The sequence below is a fragment of the Lethenteron reissneri genome, chromosome 49 (genome assembly GCF_015708825.2).
Source record: "Lethenteron reissneri isolate LAM-NWPU_2019-01 chromosome 49, ASM1570882v1, whole genome shotgun sequence".
NCBI lineage: Eukaryota > Metazoa > Chordata > Hyperoartia > Petromyzontiformes > Petromyzontidae > Lethenteron > Lethenteron reissneri.
In genome coordinates this window covers 3,887,803-3,904,333 of record NC_083827.1, presented here as the reverse complement: position 1 = coordinate 3,904,333, position 16,531 = coordinate 3,887,803, and positions in this window count along the sequence as shown.

Below are 16,531 nucleotides of genomic sequence, written 5' to 3'. Positions count from 1 at the left end.
CGTCGAATTCTGTGTCGAAATCTTTTTCTTTGGCGGCGGCACAAACGATTGTGCGCCCGGGTCAGGCACCTTTCATACAGGTCTTGAATGGGGGACCTGATCGAGTCGTTGTCCCGGAGGGATCGGTGCTGGCTCACGCCACTACCGATTTCGCCTCTTGTGAAAAACCGCCGCGCGCTCGGATGGCCGCGGTTGGGCCTCCGCATGATCGTTCACAAGAACGCTGGATCGCCGATTTATGCGGAGAGAATTCTTCCTTGTCAAATGAACATAGGAACGCATTGCGTTCGTTGCTGCTGCAGTACACTGATGTGTTCAGCAAAAGTGATTTGGACCTCGGACGCACATCGCTTTTGTCGAACCATATTGAAACGGGTGCGTCGCCGCCTGTCTGTATGCACCCTCACCGCTTGAGCCCGGCGGAAAGGGAACACGTGCGTGGCGCTGTAGATGAATTGCTGGCGGCGGATATTATCTCACCATCCAATAGTCCGTGGGGCGCGCCCGTCGTTCTGGTTAAGAAAAAGGATGGTGGTACGAGGTTTTGTGATGATTTCCGCCGGCTGAACAAAATCTCGGTAGCGGACGCGTACCCCTTACCAAGGATGGATGACTCTTTGGATGCTTTATCGGGTGCTAAATTCTTTTCCACCCTCGACCTATCCTCGGGCTTTTGGCAGCTTCCCCTCGATGATGAGTCGAAACCCAAAACGGCATTCCGCACGCCGCAAGGCCTCTTTGAATTTAATCGGTTGCCGATGGGCCTGAACGCGGCTCCGGCCACGTTTCAGCGGCTCATGGAACTGGTATTGACGGGACTGCAGTGGGAAACGTGCCTCATATATCTGGACGATATAATTGTCTTCAGCCGCACGTTCGAGGAACATCTCCTACGTCTTGAGACAGTTTTTCAAAGGATGCGTGCGGCTGACCTTAAGTTTAAACCGAGGAAATGCCACCTCCTGCAACACTCCGTCCGTTACCTGGGTCATATTGTCAGTTCGGACGGCGTATCCACTGACCCTCTGAAAACGAAGTGTGTACGCGAGTGGCCCACACCCACTTCGGTAGGTGATGTCCGGCGGTTTATTGGATTCGCTTCTTATTATCGCCGCTTCGTTAAGAACTTTGCGACGTTGGCTAAACCATTACACGTTCTGACTGGCAAAAATCAGAGGTTTAAATGGGGGACGGAGGAAGAAAGTTCCTTCATGGCACTTCGGGACCACCTCGCCACGGCGCCTACGTTAGATTACCCAGATTTTTCGCAGCCGTTCATCCTCGATACAGATGCTAGTGATATCGGCATTGGGGCCGTTTTGTCGCAGCGTAAGGACGGTGTTGAGAGGGTGGTGGCGTACGGCAGCAGGGTTCTATCCCCTGCGGAAACACGATATTGCGTGACAAGGCGGGAACTTTTGGCCATTGTCCATTTTGTTCGATTATACCGACCGTACCTGTATGGACGGAAATTCTTGGTCCGCACTGATTACGCGGCGTTGCAATATTCCCTCAAATTGGATCAGCCGTCAGGCCAATTGGCCCGGTGGTTGGAATCATTACAGGAATTTTCCTTCGATATAACATACCGAAAGGGGGCCCGTCATGCGAACGCTGATGCGCTCTCAAGGCTGCCGCCCGTTCCTCCGTGCACTTGCCTGAAGGGCACGCACCGCTGCGCCGCACCGCCTACGTCGCCCTGCCCAGTTATGGGGGCGATAGCGAATGAGGACGACGCAGGGGCGAAAGCAAAAGAGGACGACCAGCAGGTGTCGGTGGACACCGATGATACCTTACGGCTGCCGCACGCGGTCTGGTTGCGCGAGCAGGAGGCTGATGCCTCGCTGTCTCCTCTACGTAAATTGATTGGAAAACAGAAATCGCAATTGGCGGGCTGGAAGTGGCAGATGCTCCGGGGTAAGTCGGGATTGCTAATGTGTACCGACGGGGTGTCTGACCGACCACGCTTGGTGGTACCTACTTCGCTTCGCTACGACCTGCTCCGTGCTTTGCACGCTGATAAGTTGATGCATCTCGGCGTCCAAAAGACTGTTGCCGCAATGCAAAAGGATTTTTTCTGGGCCGGTATGACGGCGGACATCAACGATTTCGTCCGCTCCTGCCATGACTGTGCGAAAAGGAAGCCGCCTCGGAACCACTATGTTCCACCGTTGCGTTCCATTGAAGTGTCCCGTATCAGCGAATTAGTTGCTCTCGACATTCTGGGCCCGTTTTCCCCGTCGGCTAGGGGCAATAAATACCTTCTGGTCGGGGTGGAATATTTTTCTCGATGGCCGATGGCCTGGCCTCTGCCCGACCAAACGGCAGCGTCTATCACCGACGCTTTCTTGAACGGGTACGTCATGGATAAGGGAGCACCTGAAAGGCTGCTCACAGATCAGGGCCGAAATTTCTCCTCCAAATTGCTTAGGGAAGTTTGTGATGCACTAGGTACAAAGAAAATTCGCACCTCCCCATACCATCCACAAACAGATGGTATGGTGGAACGATTCAACCGTACCCTTTCCGCTATGCTTTGTCACACGGTCAGTGAAAAGCAAACCGATTGGGACTTGCACATACCAGGCGTCTTGGCGGCATACCGCATGGTTCCGCACACGTCCACGGGATACTCACCGTTTTTTTTGATGTATGGCCGTGAAAATGTCCCACCCATCGATGTGCAACTGGGTACGCCGAGTAAACAACCGTCCCGCTCCCTGCCCGACCACGTGCGTGACTCGCTTGAACGGGTAACGGAGGCGGGAGAGGCTGCCCGGTGTGCGACGGCCCGTGCTCAGGCGAGGAACGAACGGTACGCGCGTCGATCGCATTCCCGCATGCCTTGGTCAGTGGGAGACCGGGCGTGGCTCCACTGCCCCCATGTACCGGCGGGCACATCCCCTAAGCTGCACAGGCCATGGCGGGGGCCCGTGACGCTCGTGGATGTTCGGAACTTGCAGAGTATCCGTGTTCAATACGGCAAACGTCGTTGGTATGTTCATTCCTCACGACTAAAACCCTATGTTGACGCGCGTGTCGGTCCTTCATCCCCAATAGCTGACCTGCCGGGTTCTGCCGAGCCGACCGCGCCGCTTGACATGCCCGTTGATCCCAAGGGGGACTGTGTTGTGCCTCCTGCAGATGAACAGGTTCTGAGGGCTGAGGAAGCCCCCGCTGCCCCCCCTCGAACGGGGCCCGCCCTGGACGTGACCGTGCACCAACAACCAACCTCTCCTTCAAGCCTGCCACCTCCTATTCGTCCGGAAGCGAAGCGACCTTGCGCTGGGAGCGGAGAGGGTCCCGCGTCGCGTACGCGGTCGAAATCTCTTCCGTTTCGCTAACGTTTGATCGGTTGCTTAGGTCCTGTCATTACCGCGCTGCAGGGGCGCCCTAATGTATGTTGTGATTTTCTTAAAAATTGTTATGGGTGACTGTTTTATATGTTGTTAGGCGCGGGAACGCCTGTTCACCCTCTGATTGTTAAACGCACCTTGGTGCCCTAATAAGATGTTACGGAATTGGTTCTTCACCCCTTTCCCAGCCGAGATGGCTCAAATTTTTTCACCGGGGGGTGGGGGGGGTGATGTAATAACAGCCATAGAGGGTTCACGTGGGGATTGGCTTGCCGGTCCTGCTCGTAGCCAATAAGGGTTGAGATTGGGACCATGGCCCATGCGTCATCACGACAGGTCATCGGAAGTGATTGGCCTAGCCATTCGGGCCCCAGCGAATGGGGAGCCGGATGAGGGGCGTGGTCCCGGGATTGACAGGGAACCATCGAGAATGGTGTGAGCTGTCCATACATGATTGGCTGGGGGAACCACGTGACGGGGGTCTTAAGAGCGAGCGAGAGGGAACGATCGAGAGCAGACGGAAAATAACAGAAGCAGGGTCACGTGCGGACGGAGCCTCGGGTTGCCACGTGCGCGAAGGGAACTGCGTGTGGAGTCTGTCCTCTCTCTCCGTTGTCTGCCAGCAACGGAGAGTGAGTAAGAAAAGTGTATGGTGGAGTGGAAATAAAAGGACTGATTCCGAAGCCGTCTCCTGGAAGATTATTACACTACCATCTGAGCTGATGGTGGAGCCCAGGTACTTAAAGTCCGTCACTTTCTTCAGATTTTCTCCGTCAATGCTGATGGTGTAACTAAACCTGCTAAAATTAATACAGAAACAAAGCGTACAATAACATAGGAATATTGCAGACAGACGTTGCTTGTACTCTAGTGGTAGTGCCTTACGCCGGCAATCCCTACACAAAGCCAGCGCAATAGCGGCGGTTTTGGCAACGATCGAGCCCTGGGTGATCACCATCAGTCTCATTTAACGACCCCCCTACCCCACCACATCACTGATCATCGCCCCCCCCCCCCCACTCAACGCTCCCACGCGTCTTGCAGGAGCCTAGGAGGTGGTGGCGGTGGTGGTGGCGGTGGTATCAGCCGCGTCGCTAGGAAACCCGTTGCTGAGTGTGGAGCCGGCAGGTGCTGCCACAACCGCCGAGCCGAGAGCCCCGGGGTGTCTCGAGAGGACCATGGGCGTTGTAATTAAACGCTGCGACAGAGTTGATTATCAGGCAGCCCTTTTCCAAGGCATCGGGAGACGAATCGGAGTCGCTGCTAATAATAATGTTGAAGGTGATGGTGATGATGGTGGTGGCGATGATGATAATGGCGCGAAGGAGCTGCTGTGCTATTGTTTGTGTGCGGGTTTTTAGTCAGGGTGAGGCGCCCGGCTATAATTTGCACAAATTACCGCTGTCGTATTTGGAGGACCGTGCGTCGATTATGCGCGCCCCGGCTTCGCGGCGCCTTATTTGACACGCGGAGTTTGTTCTCAAGGTAAAATTAAGTCCGGTGGACATGGACATTAAAACATATTTTATTTTATTTTGTTTCACTCGTCCGTGATGCTTGCCTTCGGCCGACTGGAGACGCTGAAATAGAATCGTGGCTTTTAAAATTCGTGTTTCTTATTAGTTGTGCATTTTATGAGCAGAAAAAACGCAAAGGTTCGTCAATAACAGTGGTGACATTTTTCTCGTCTTGGTTCTTTCGGTAAAGTCACGTAGAAGGGAAATAATAAAATAATAAAAATAAAACATAATAAAATAATTCTCACGACGTTTCGGCCACAACGCAAGCAGCCGTCCTCAGGTGAAGAACAGGTCAGTCGGAAAGACAGCGTCTGAATGAAACACCAACAGGCTTGGAGCGTATATTTGGTGACATTGCAGGCAATGGGCCTTCTTGTGTAAAAGCTGGTCGAGGAAGCGACGTGCTGTCATCACGCACCTAGCAACCTGCAACGCGGAACTGATTCCATCGCTCCATCTCCTCGGTCACTCGACGTAATCCATTCCTCGATTGCCACTCCACTGTTGGTCTTGTCCAGCCGTGTTCTGCTCAAGGCCCCACTTTGTAGTTCGCACGATGTGATTCACCTGCACACGACCTCTCCACGCAACGTGCATTATTTGTTTCAGTGTGAAGTGGGATGATGCCCACGATCAATTCGGGTATCACTCGCCACTGGTGTTAGCCGTGGTCGGGGAATCGAACTTGTGTGGCTGGGTTTGGAGCGCAGCATGTGAGGCACTGCGCCACCGACTCCCCTGAATTACCTAAAGGCTCTGCAGGCCTCAAGGTCTTGCACGTTTTGAATGAACCCGTTTGTAAAGAAATTCTGAAAGTACATAGTTAAAAAAAAGATATATATATAGATGGAGAGAAAAAGACAATTTACTTCAACTTAAATTTTTTTGGGTGGAAATGATCGCCTTAATACTCGGCAATCATGGAGTAAAGCGAACACTACTGGGTGTAAAAATAAAATTACAGCTATCTGCAATGTTATTACCCCTTTAATGATCATAATCTGCTCCGTAGACATAATAACAGCACCGGAACATGCAATATATTTAATTTATATATATATTATCCACCGTCGCTTCGTCTGTTTAAAAAAAAAAGATATTCTAGAGATCACCGCAGGCTATCAAACTCAGTCGCGGATTTTTTTTTGTTGCAGCAAAGCGTTAACCCGTAAGTCCCTTCCTAAAGGTCACGGACACGTATGGTGGGAGTGAGTCAATCACTCCTCCCTCACACGCCCTTCTTCATGGCTACATATGAATATATATTGAGAGAGAGAGAGGTGACTGCCATCGTGCAATGGTTATCACATTGGTTACCTGCGCACCACGTACACTCGGTCGAGCATATGCACCCCCTAGGCTGCGGGACAGCAACCAAAATAAGACAAAGAAAAAATAATAATAAATAAAATAAAAAATAAAAAAATAATATAATTTTTATTATTATATTCTTTTATTTCTATTACTATTTCTATTATTTTTTAGTATGTATTTTTATTATTTATTTATTTATATCTACGTGACTTTACCGAAAAAACCTAAGAGTATGAATCCTTGCAAGTCACGAAAGCTTCAAATCTAGAAAAAGATAAAAAAAAATTGTTTCAATTCGGTATTAAAAAGATATCTAAATCAAGAGCCGCAATGCTCCGTGTGGTGAATTCGAGACGGCGGTTGTCCTCAATAAAGAACGGCGTCACGAAGCGGAGGTTCTTAAAGAGCTGCTCGCGGCTCTGGAGCCGCGGGTTGCCGAGCCCTGCCCTGAGTAACATGCGTCAGCACGATGCCGAGCGATAGATACAACAACAACAGCAATTCAGCTCAACACAATATGGGACCTTTCTTGCCAGTATCAAAAAACAACAATAGGTTTTACCCTTTCTGGCAACTAAACAGCTGTGTTAAGCTGTTAAAACAGCAAACGGAATACTTTTCTTCCCAGAATAGAGGTTTTTTGGGTTAGATCGTGTAAATATGCAGTTAAAACCCGCCACCACCCGACACAAAAAAATCAAGAATCCTTTTTGCAAGGAATCCTGTCTGCATTGACCCACGCGACCTCGTGGTGAACACGCCAACATCAAACATGCTCTGATATAAAGAAAGCTGTCTCTGGCGGTGGACCAATTGGTTTCAAAGACAATGAACGCACATCTATTGCGATCAGAGCGATGTCGTTCTGTTTGCATGTGCACCTCAAGCACCACGTGGTCAATGTGGGACTAGCAGAGTCACCCACGTGGAGCCGGCTCCACCGCATCGCCCACGAAGAGCACCCCACCTCGTCATCGGAGCGCGGCCGGGGGAGGGCAGCAGCTGACAGCGGGCGGCACGGCGCGAACACCGCCACCGCGGACGATTTGTCCATAAAATGGAATAAAAATTAAAAATTAAAAAAAAATCCGTGACCCTCTCCCCTCCCAGCCGCCAAACCTCGCTCATTCACCTTCCACGCTCGAATGAGCAGGACGACTGGGCAATTGCTCCGTTTGTGTCGGTGAAGGGAGCGGTGGCGTCGTGGTTAGCGCCCTGCGCCTTCCCTTGTCCCACGCCTCCGATTTGCACAGTTGGCTACGTACGGTGCGAACAAAGTTCATAGTAACATACACTCGCACGAACGCGGCGACCCCAGTTTCATTCCCGCTCACGGCCACCAACACCAGTGACGATTATCCTGCACCGGTCCTGGGTCTCTCCTAGGTCGACTCGGCCTCAAAAATGTACCAGTTGTGCCATTGCCACTAGAGAGGCAAAGGCGGCCGGGCGTGGTGCTGGCCACCCACTCCCTCGTGTGCCATGCCGGCCTTCACAGGTGCCCGCTGACAGCACTTGCCCCACACGTCTGTTCAGGCTACACCGGGGATATGTGTTGGTAAGCTTGAAGCAGTGAAGTGATGAAAATGCCATCTTCCTGTTAATGGGGGGACGGGGGGTGGGGGGGGGGGGATAATGATGATACATTTAACCAATGATGATGATGATTGTGTATACATTCAGCAGTCATGATAATGTGTACTTGATGATAGTGACGTCGACGATGATCCTAATTGGTAGTGGCGATGAATATGCACCCTGACTTGGATGTGAACGATCAGTTTCAAAATGTAGAGGTCTGCTGTTCAACAAAACACATCGCGGCTATACGAGCATCCACATTTGCTCTTTTTGAGCAATTTGAAGTGACGAAGTGATTCTGTTATTTGGCCCAATTTTATTTCATGTTTTTATTTTTTTCATTTGAAATATATTCACAGCTGTGCAAGTCGCAAATTAGAAATGTCCCGCCGTGCTGTAAAATACACGGGCGAAGAGAGAGGCGCTAAGTGTAGAGTCGTTTTAAGTTTGCCTCCCTCCAGCGTTCGTTTAAAACTCCTCAATTGTAGAGACGACCTTATCAGCTCAGGGGGTGCGGCAATCGGTCAGGTGTTTGCCCCAACAATTGATTGCAATTGAATGACAATAAAACGTGCAACGTAAATTAAATCATTTCTATGAACATTAATTTAAACCGCGTTTTACTGGTAGGAACCTCCTGGTTCCACCAGCCCACATGGGATTATTGTGTCCGTCCGTCTGTCGCGAATCCAAAAATGGGAGGGGTGGGGCTGGGTGGAGAGGGGAGGGTGGGGAAGGGCTGGGTGGTGAGGGAGGGGCTGGGTGGGGAGGGGAGGATCGGGAGGGGCTGGGTGGGGAGGGTGGGGCTGGGTGGGGGGTGGGAGGGTTGGGGCTGGGTGGGGAGGGGCTGGTCAACCCGTGGTGCCCTTATAAAACTCAATGTTTAACCGACTCACGCCGGCTTGTGCCCGCCCTCACAGTCGGCCATATTTGCGGAATACACCACGCCGCCGTTGACCCTGGCCATTGACCGAGCAACCCAACGTTCCTACCAGCTCCCTCCGCAGGAATGTGTTAAATAAGTTGTTCTTTTTACACTGTTCTTGAAAACATATGTCATGGTGGTTGTAACGGGGAATCAACTTTGTAGCTTTGGCCACCAAGGGGAGGTAAAGGCAACCCCTGTCCGCCTCCCATGCTCGTTACTCTACCGACTGCAACTCCAGTGTGCTAACCGCTGCACCACAGTTCGTCATGCAGCGCGCCACCCACAGTGCCACCACAACCAAGACCGGATTTAGGCATCAGCGAGGTTGGCTGAAGCTTAGGGGCGTCACGTTATGATGGGCCTCTAAATACGAAAAAAAAAATTATACGAAGTTTCAGGTTTTACATAATAGGTTGTTGAAAAGTGAAGGAAATAGGGTAAAAAAACCTCTCAAACGGTTATTTCCATTTCGATATGACAAATATGCAGGCATTGCTTGATAGGGCCATCTTAAGCTTGACATAGCTTAAGAGGTTTGAAGCTTTCGTGACTGCAAGGATTCATAACTCTTAGGTTTTTCGGGAAAGTCACGTAGGTAAAAAATAATAAATAAACAATAAATAAACTCTTTTCTTGATACATCAATCGTGCTGTGACGGTTCCACCTGAAGACGGAAGCTTGTGTTGCCTCCGAAACGTCGTGATTTATTATTTTATTTCTATTATTTCTTCAAAATGTTTTATTATTAATTTTACTATTATTTATTTTTTACCTACGTGACTTTACCGAAAAAAACCTAAGAGTATAGCTTAAGAGGCCCTAGTCACAACGTCATTCACGAAACTCGAGTGGAAATTGAACTGTCCGCTCCCATGCAATTGGACTGGGGTGGTGAATGGCCAAAAAGTAAATGAGTGGCAATGACTCTTAGGGGCAATTCATTGTTCGACGATGATTGGCCATTCATTGTTCGACGATGATTTCCGTGACTCTCAGGGGCAATTAATCGTTCGAAGATGATTCCCTTGACTCTCATGGGCAAGTCATCGTTTCCACGATGATTTCCTTGTCTCTCAGGGGCAGGTCATCGTTCAACGATGATTTCCTTGACTCTCAGGGGCAATTCACTGTTCAACGATTAATTATGTGACTTTTAGGGGCAATTCATCGTTCGACGATGATTTCCTTGACTCTCAGGAACAATTCATTGTTCAACGATGATTTCAGCACCTCGGCCGCGTGGAAATTGTCCCTGTGCGGTGGCAAATGCCCCCAGAGGCACGGAGGCTGTTGTAATCCTTTTGCGGGAATTAATTGATTTGCGCGCTTTCAGTCGAGTGGCGACCTAACGCGATAAATGCGCGAGAGCGAATGGAAGAAAAAAAAACCCGCAAAGAGCAGAAAGTGATAAAACGCTCTAAATAAAGAACTCGTTCAGAGTGCCTATATATACTTTTAATCTTGAAGACATCGATTGCCGCACCACGACGGAGCCTTGGGCCGCGCATTTACTTTCTTGATTCCCTAGAAAACGCGGTAGGCAACTACCACGTGGTGAGTTTGATTCCCGCATGGCACAGCGCGTTGAGAAACGGTCTCTCTCTATGCATGCTAAGAATGTTGTTTGTACGATGTCGATTCAATCAGGGAAGGACTTAGGGTTGTGTGCACAATTGTAAGTTCTAAATTGCACGCGTTTATTGATGTGTTTTATTTTTTTTAAACGGATTTGACAAAAAAGAAGGCTGAGCCGGTAGCGCTGAGAACCTGGGTTTGAATCCTGGTATCAGCTACCGCTCTCTGAAATGTGGTTCTGAAGAGTAGTGAGTTGACGGTCTCAGCCTGGTCGCCATTAACTTGCTTCACCATAGACCAGGATAACTATAGACTTGCACAGAGACCCATCGAGTCGCATCGACTGAGGTACACCACTCTAGAATCAGGTGGTGGAGGGTTAGTACAATAATTTTGGCATAAAACTACCACGTGTTGAAACAAATATGGATCATTGTACTGGCTACGAAGAACCTACGTCTTTTGCGTGAACTCCTTTCATATGCTGGGCAGGTAGGAACCGTGTGTAAGTGAGGTGAACTGGCAATTATCTCAGGAGTTGCTCTGTGACATCTGCTTCCGTGGGGGTCCATGAAGGTTGCGATGCTCTGCGAGAGATCAAAATGAATTCGCCGTTTCATCGCAAGACACGGCAGCACAATAATGTAAATAGGGGAAACAAATATACGTAACAAATATATATGAAAGATTAAACAACAGACGTCCGTGGACACGCGTGCTTAGACGATGACAAACACAACTGAACGGCATTGCCCGCTGGGGAAAGGGCCATAAATGCAGCGCCGCTCTGCGTGTGATTAACCTTGACCCTGGAGAGAGCGTAGAATTTTTATGAGGGAGTTTTGTTTCCATTGATATTGCGATGTCCCCCAGGACATTACGCAGGCCGAAAAAAAAACGGTTGCCAGTTAATGCCTTAATGTAATAACCTACAGTACGCAGCTGTGGGTGTGTGTGTGTGTCTGTGATTTGTTTTAACCCCAACAAAAAAAAGTCAAGGACTCTACCCGCGTAATTGTGTTTTTGATTATCAGGGTGAGTGTTACAAAGTCAGCCGGTCGGATGTTGTGTCAAATTATATCATTATTCATTTGTTGTGTTTCATTTTAATGCGTAGATCATCGTGTCACGTGTCGACTTTGTCAATTGAAAAAAATGACAACCTGATTTTATTTTATATTTTTCTGTTTAATGACAAAAAAAGATTAAATCGTCACCATTTTTTATTATTCTTTTTATTGACTATGATAAAATCGCACCAGTTTTCAACCACTATTGTCAGTTCTCAGAAGCTAAGCAGGTTTTAGCCGGGACAGGGCTTGGATTAGGCAAGCGTAATGCATAACACATGTTGTGTTATAGGCATCTCCAGGATGATGTTGTGCACAGCAACAGGTCGTTGTAGCAAAATCCATTGTTGTACTGCACGACACGCCCATGCGTATGTCCCCCCTCCTTAAGCAACGCAAACTGTTCATCCAGCAGTGGATTTACAATCGGGCTCGAAGTACACCATTAAATGACCCCGATCGCATAGAATCCTGCAAGCTAAGCAGGTTCCTATGCGATCTGTTAGCCTGATTTAGTAAATCAGATGGGAGACTGCCTGCAAATACCAGCTGTTGTAGGCTTTGCACGACAGCCGCATATCCATGGAATCCGTCCGCGCGGAGCTTTGAGCGTTAATACCGTCACGTGAATTGTGCGATTGTATACCCTCATTCAATCTTGTAATGGTATCTTCCTTGCTATTTGTTTTTTTACGAATTGCTTCGATGTGGTTTGACACATTTAGCTTTACTTTTCCTCCCTGTCATGTCATATCGCTTTAGCAACGTACGTTGCAACCTGCGTTGCCACTGCACTGGCTGAGACTTGCTAAGCCCTGGTCGCCTTTACAAAGGAGACATCGACCTCTCAATGGATTCTCACCTCGTGAAATAAAATCTATGAAGCACTCGATGCAACGCGGTACTGGGTTTAACTAACTATTTTTAAACTCCATTGGAACCTCATTTGCCAGTAAAAATATGATATTTGGTTTTTTACCCTTCTATCTGGCAACAAAACTGACACCTTTTTTACAAGGAGTCATGTTTACATCGACCACAATACCTGCAGTCATAATGCAAACAAAAAACATAACTCTGATAATGTGCACTGTCCTTGAAGTTGATTGGTCCACACCCGAGACAACTTTCCTTAGAGCCTAGTCTCACATGTGAGACACTGTTAACTAACATATGTATTTATTTTACCAGGTAAGGCCCAATGAGCTATGTGGCTATTTTTCAGAAGCGGCCTGGCGATCACAAATAATAGCTCAACGAAGTGGCTCACGATGTGGAAATGTATAGCAGCCAAATACTCGAAACGAATGTTTCTCAATGTGGAGGGAAACATCGGAGGACCCCGAGAAAACTCCACACGACCACGGGAACAGATACGCGCAAACTCCAAATATAAAGGTATCGTGAGGGTCAAGATCGAACCCACGACCTCATGTGTACCAAACGAGGTAGTTAACATCTTCTAGCCACCGTGGCACCCTCCCGCCATTATCCACCCAGTAGTCTGAGTACAACTCCAGTTCGGCAATCGGCAAAGTAACATTTGGTGGTAAAGTGTAACTACTCCAGAACGTCTGGCCAGTCTAGAGGAGTAGGCCCAAATAGCCACTTGAGTGGCTCTCTCGAGCTCCGCCCGAGTGGAGGCCTCAGCAAGCAACTTGCAGGGCTGCGCCCTTGCCATCTAAGACGACGGCACTAGTGTTACTGCTGGAGGTTGCAGCTACACAGAGCTCTGAGCCGTATATGAGAGACAATACCAGGGACCATTGTTGCGGCAGCTACTGCGAGTCCAATGGCAGATTGCTCCGTTCTTTATTGACGCATCAGCGATTTCACGCGGCCCAACGATGGACGCTGCAAAGTAAATCATAAAATCATGAAATCAGAAAATCAAGCATCATGCTTCCATCGATATTCTTGACGCCGAAGAGTGGCCGCACGATTGGACGTCTGTGAAAAAGTGCTTGATAGCTCATCGGATGCCTCCGGTATAAATAACAATTCTGATTCTGGATGGCAACGGGACTCGGGCTTAAAGAGCGGCACTGCAAACTTTCTTTGCGGCGGCGGAGGCACGGAGACTTTTGAAGACGACGACCCCCAGGTCACGGCGGCCTCGCAGATCAAGGGCGCGTCGAGGCTTCGGTGGTTGAGGCCCCGGGGCGCTGCTAGCGTGGGCATCGGCTTTGGATGGAGTTGAGCGACCCAGCAGCGCGCTGATCACGTGGGAGGGAACGCGGCGCGGGCGCTGTGCTCCCCCACCCTCTCCACCCCCCTAAAGTAGACAAGCAACATCGAGGCCGGATCGCCCCCCCTCCTCCCCCAGTAGCTTCTTGCGACAGCCTTGCCCTGCTGGAGGCGGCCTGCACCGCCCGAGGTTAACGAGACAACCGCTTGCCGGTGATGAGACCCGGATTTACCGCTGCATCCCCGAGTCCAAGCGGCGGTCCACGTGGTGGAAGCATCCAATTCCTGCCATAAACTTAAAGACGTTCACATTCAGAATGCTCTGACGGCAGGATGACGTGCACCGTTCTTCTTCAGCGCTTCCCAGCTGAGGTTGGAAGCGTTTGTGCATGGGGCTCTGTTCGTCTTGCCCGTCTATCCGTCCGTAACGACGGGACAAAAAGACTCTCGTGAAGATAATCCAATCTGAACCAAAATATTGAAGAGTTTTCCGCCTGAAAATTGGTCAAATTTACCCGAGGGTTGTCAAAAACCCGGGACCTTTCAAACCAGTGCTAAAAAGGTCTTAACCGTGATGATGGTGCTGGTGGTGATACGATACAGGGAGCGATTTCAGGGCAATCTGAACGGACTGGGGAAAAAGCGTTGTTTCTGGAGAGAAGAAAAAAAAGCTTTCAGAACAATATGAAAAATACATTGTAGACGAGTGTGACCACGTTAAAAAAATTAATGGGTGTTCTCCCTGGTGTGTGTACTTTGGATGCATTTTTTGACTCAGAATGATTTTAACCACGGCCGGGAACGCAGCTCAGCACAATAACTCTCCTCGTCTCTCAACTTTAAATAAATGTTCTCGCGCCAGAGAAATCCTCCAATGCATTCTCTTGACCTTTGACCTATATAGAACCTCCTCGCCAAAAAAAACGCCCCACCTCGTCCTTCCTAAATCTTTGCTGCGATGATGTTTCTCCAGTGTCGGGATAAAAAAAAAATTCTCTTTGAGAAAAGATCTATCGGGGTTTCAAACTCCGTCTCAGGAATTGATAATAACTGGGGCAGCACAGGGCTATTTATTTGGCAATAAACCTGTCACAGTGGCTGGCCGATGACCGCGTAAATCGTTGACTGAGACGCCTGCGATGGATAGGGGGCGGCCTTCGGGTCACGTGGCAAGCTCAGCGAGGTCACGCACACCACAACAACTAAAAACAAAATAGCGCGTTGGCTTTAGCGCTCATAAAATCATCCATTTGTGCCCCTTTTCAATCGCTGCCATCGTGGAAAGGAGGAATGGCAACTCCGGCACGGATGACGTCAAGTGTTTCGATCTCCAGTTGAAAGGTTTGGGAGATGCGTCGACGAATGAAGAGAGTGGTTCACCCAAAAGACATCGGCGGTTTTTCACGGTCACATTTTTTTTCGGATGGTCCCTGCTAAACTGGTATGTTCGGACAGTTCTCTTCGTGAGTGATTTGGCTTCGTGTAGGAGGGAGAGAGGGAGGGAGGAAAAAAAACCAGAGGACCTGGAGAAAACCCATCCGTGTGAGGGAGTTGACGCACCAAGCATACCGATCACGTGATCTCCTCCCGCTTGTGTCACCACGATTGCTGCTGCTTACCGCGCCATGTGTGGGAGAGTGCAGCAAAGTGATGGCGTGGTCATTTTCAAAGTCATCGTTACTTTGCTGCCGTTTCTAAAAAGCGTTATGAGCAGTTTACAAATTTGTCAAAAACTCATCTGCCAGACCTAAATCGTGTGACCACGTGACTCCTATGATTTTCTCCCTGCACAAGCTTCCTGTAAAGTACAGAGTCGACTTTAATATTCCTCTTCCCCCATCTCAACGATCTGCTCAAGTTTAATACTCCACTGCGACACCTTTGACCTGCTAATGCTCATTACGATTCGAAAGACCAGGCTGAATTCGAGCCTGGATTTTAGGTTATTCAATGTACGCACGTGTGTATGTTGAACTTCTTTTGCGCTTTACGTAGCCAACCGTGCTAACGATGCTCCGATTCATGAAGTTCGTCATTGTCTCGAGCCGTCCAGGAGACCATCGCGTGTGATAAGTTCAACGCGCGATTTAAAAAATGCCTGCCAAATTGCACGCAAATGTCACCGTTCTAGCAGGTTGAAGTTTTGCCGCGAGATAATGAACTAAGATGAAGAACGCGATGGCAAAAATGGAGAGACATTTTTTTTTGAAAGCCACTCTCAAAATTGTGATCGCAACGTCTAATCGTGACGACGAATCTAGTGGCTGGCGGGAGGGCTGTTGGGGGTGGGAAGCAGAGACGTGGCAGAAATTCATTCAGTTCATCATCAAATCATGGCATTCTTCCTGAACTAATCAAATTAGTCAACGCATTTAATTGCTCTTCTTCTACTACTTTCTTTAACTTCTACTTTTTCTTCTTCTTCTTAAATTCGTTAATTTATTCTATTATTTAAACGATTATTCAATTCAATCTTGACTTAAAGATTTCGTGACAGCAGGAATTGATATTCATTGGGTCTTTAAAACCCTCTGCTACTAGATCACCCAGATTTTATGGCTTACCAAAAATCCATAAAGAAGGTACACCCCTTCGTCCTATCGTCTTGACCATTGACTCACCCATCTACAAACTGGCCTGATTTCTATCTGAGACCTTTCAACCATTCACTGGTAAGACCACCTCAGCTGTACTTAACTCAGCTCACTTGGTATCTTCAATTAAGGACATCTCACTATCTCCAGGTGATTTACTTGTCAGTTTCGATGTAGTATCTTTGTTTACTAGAGTTCCTGTGCCTGAGACCATTGCAATCATTGTAGATTTGGTCCAAGTACTGAATGCTGATGTACCGGCCCTGGTTAGACAATGCCGTACCAACACTTACTTCACCTGGAATGGAACATTCTACAAACAAGTTGAAGGTACGCCAATGAGTTTTCCCTTATCTCAAGTTGTAGTCAATGTTTTCATGGATAAATTTGAGACAGAGGCATCCA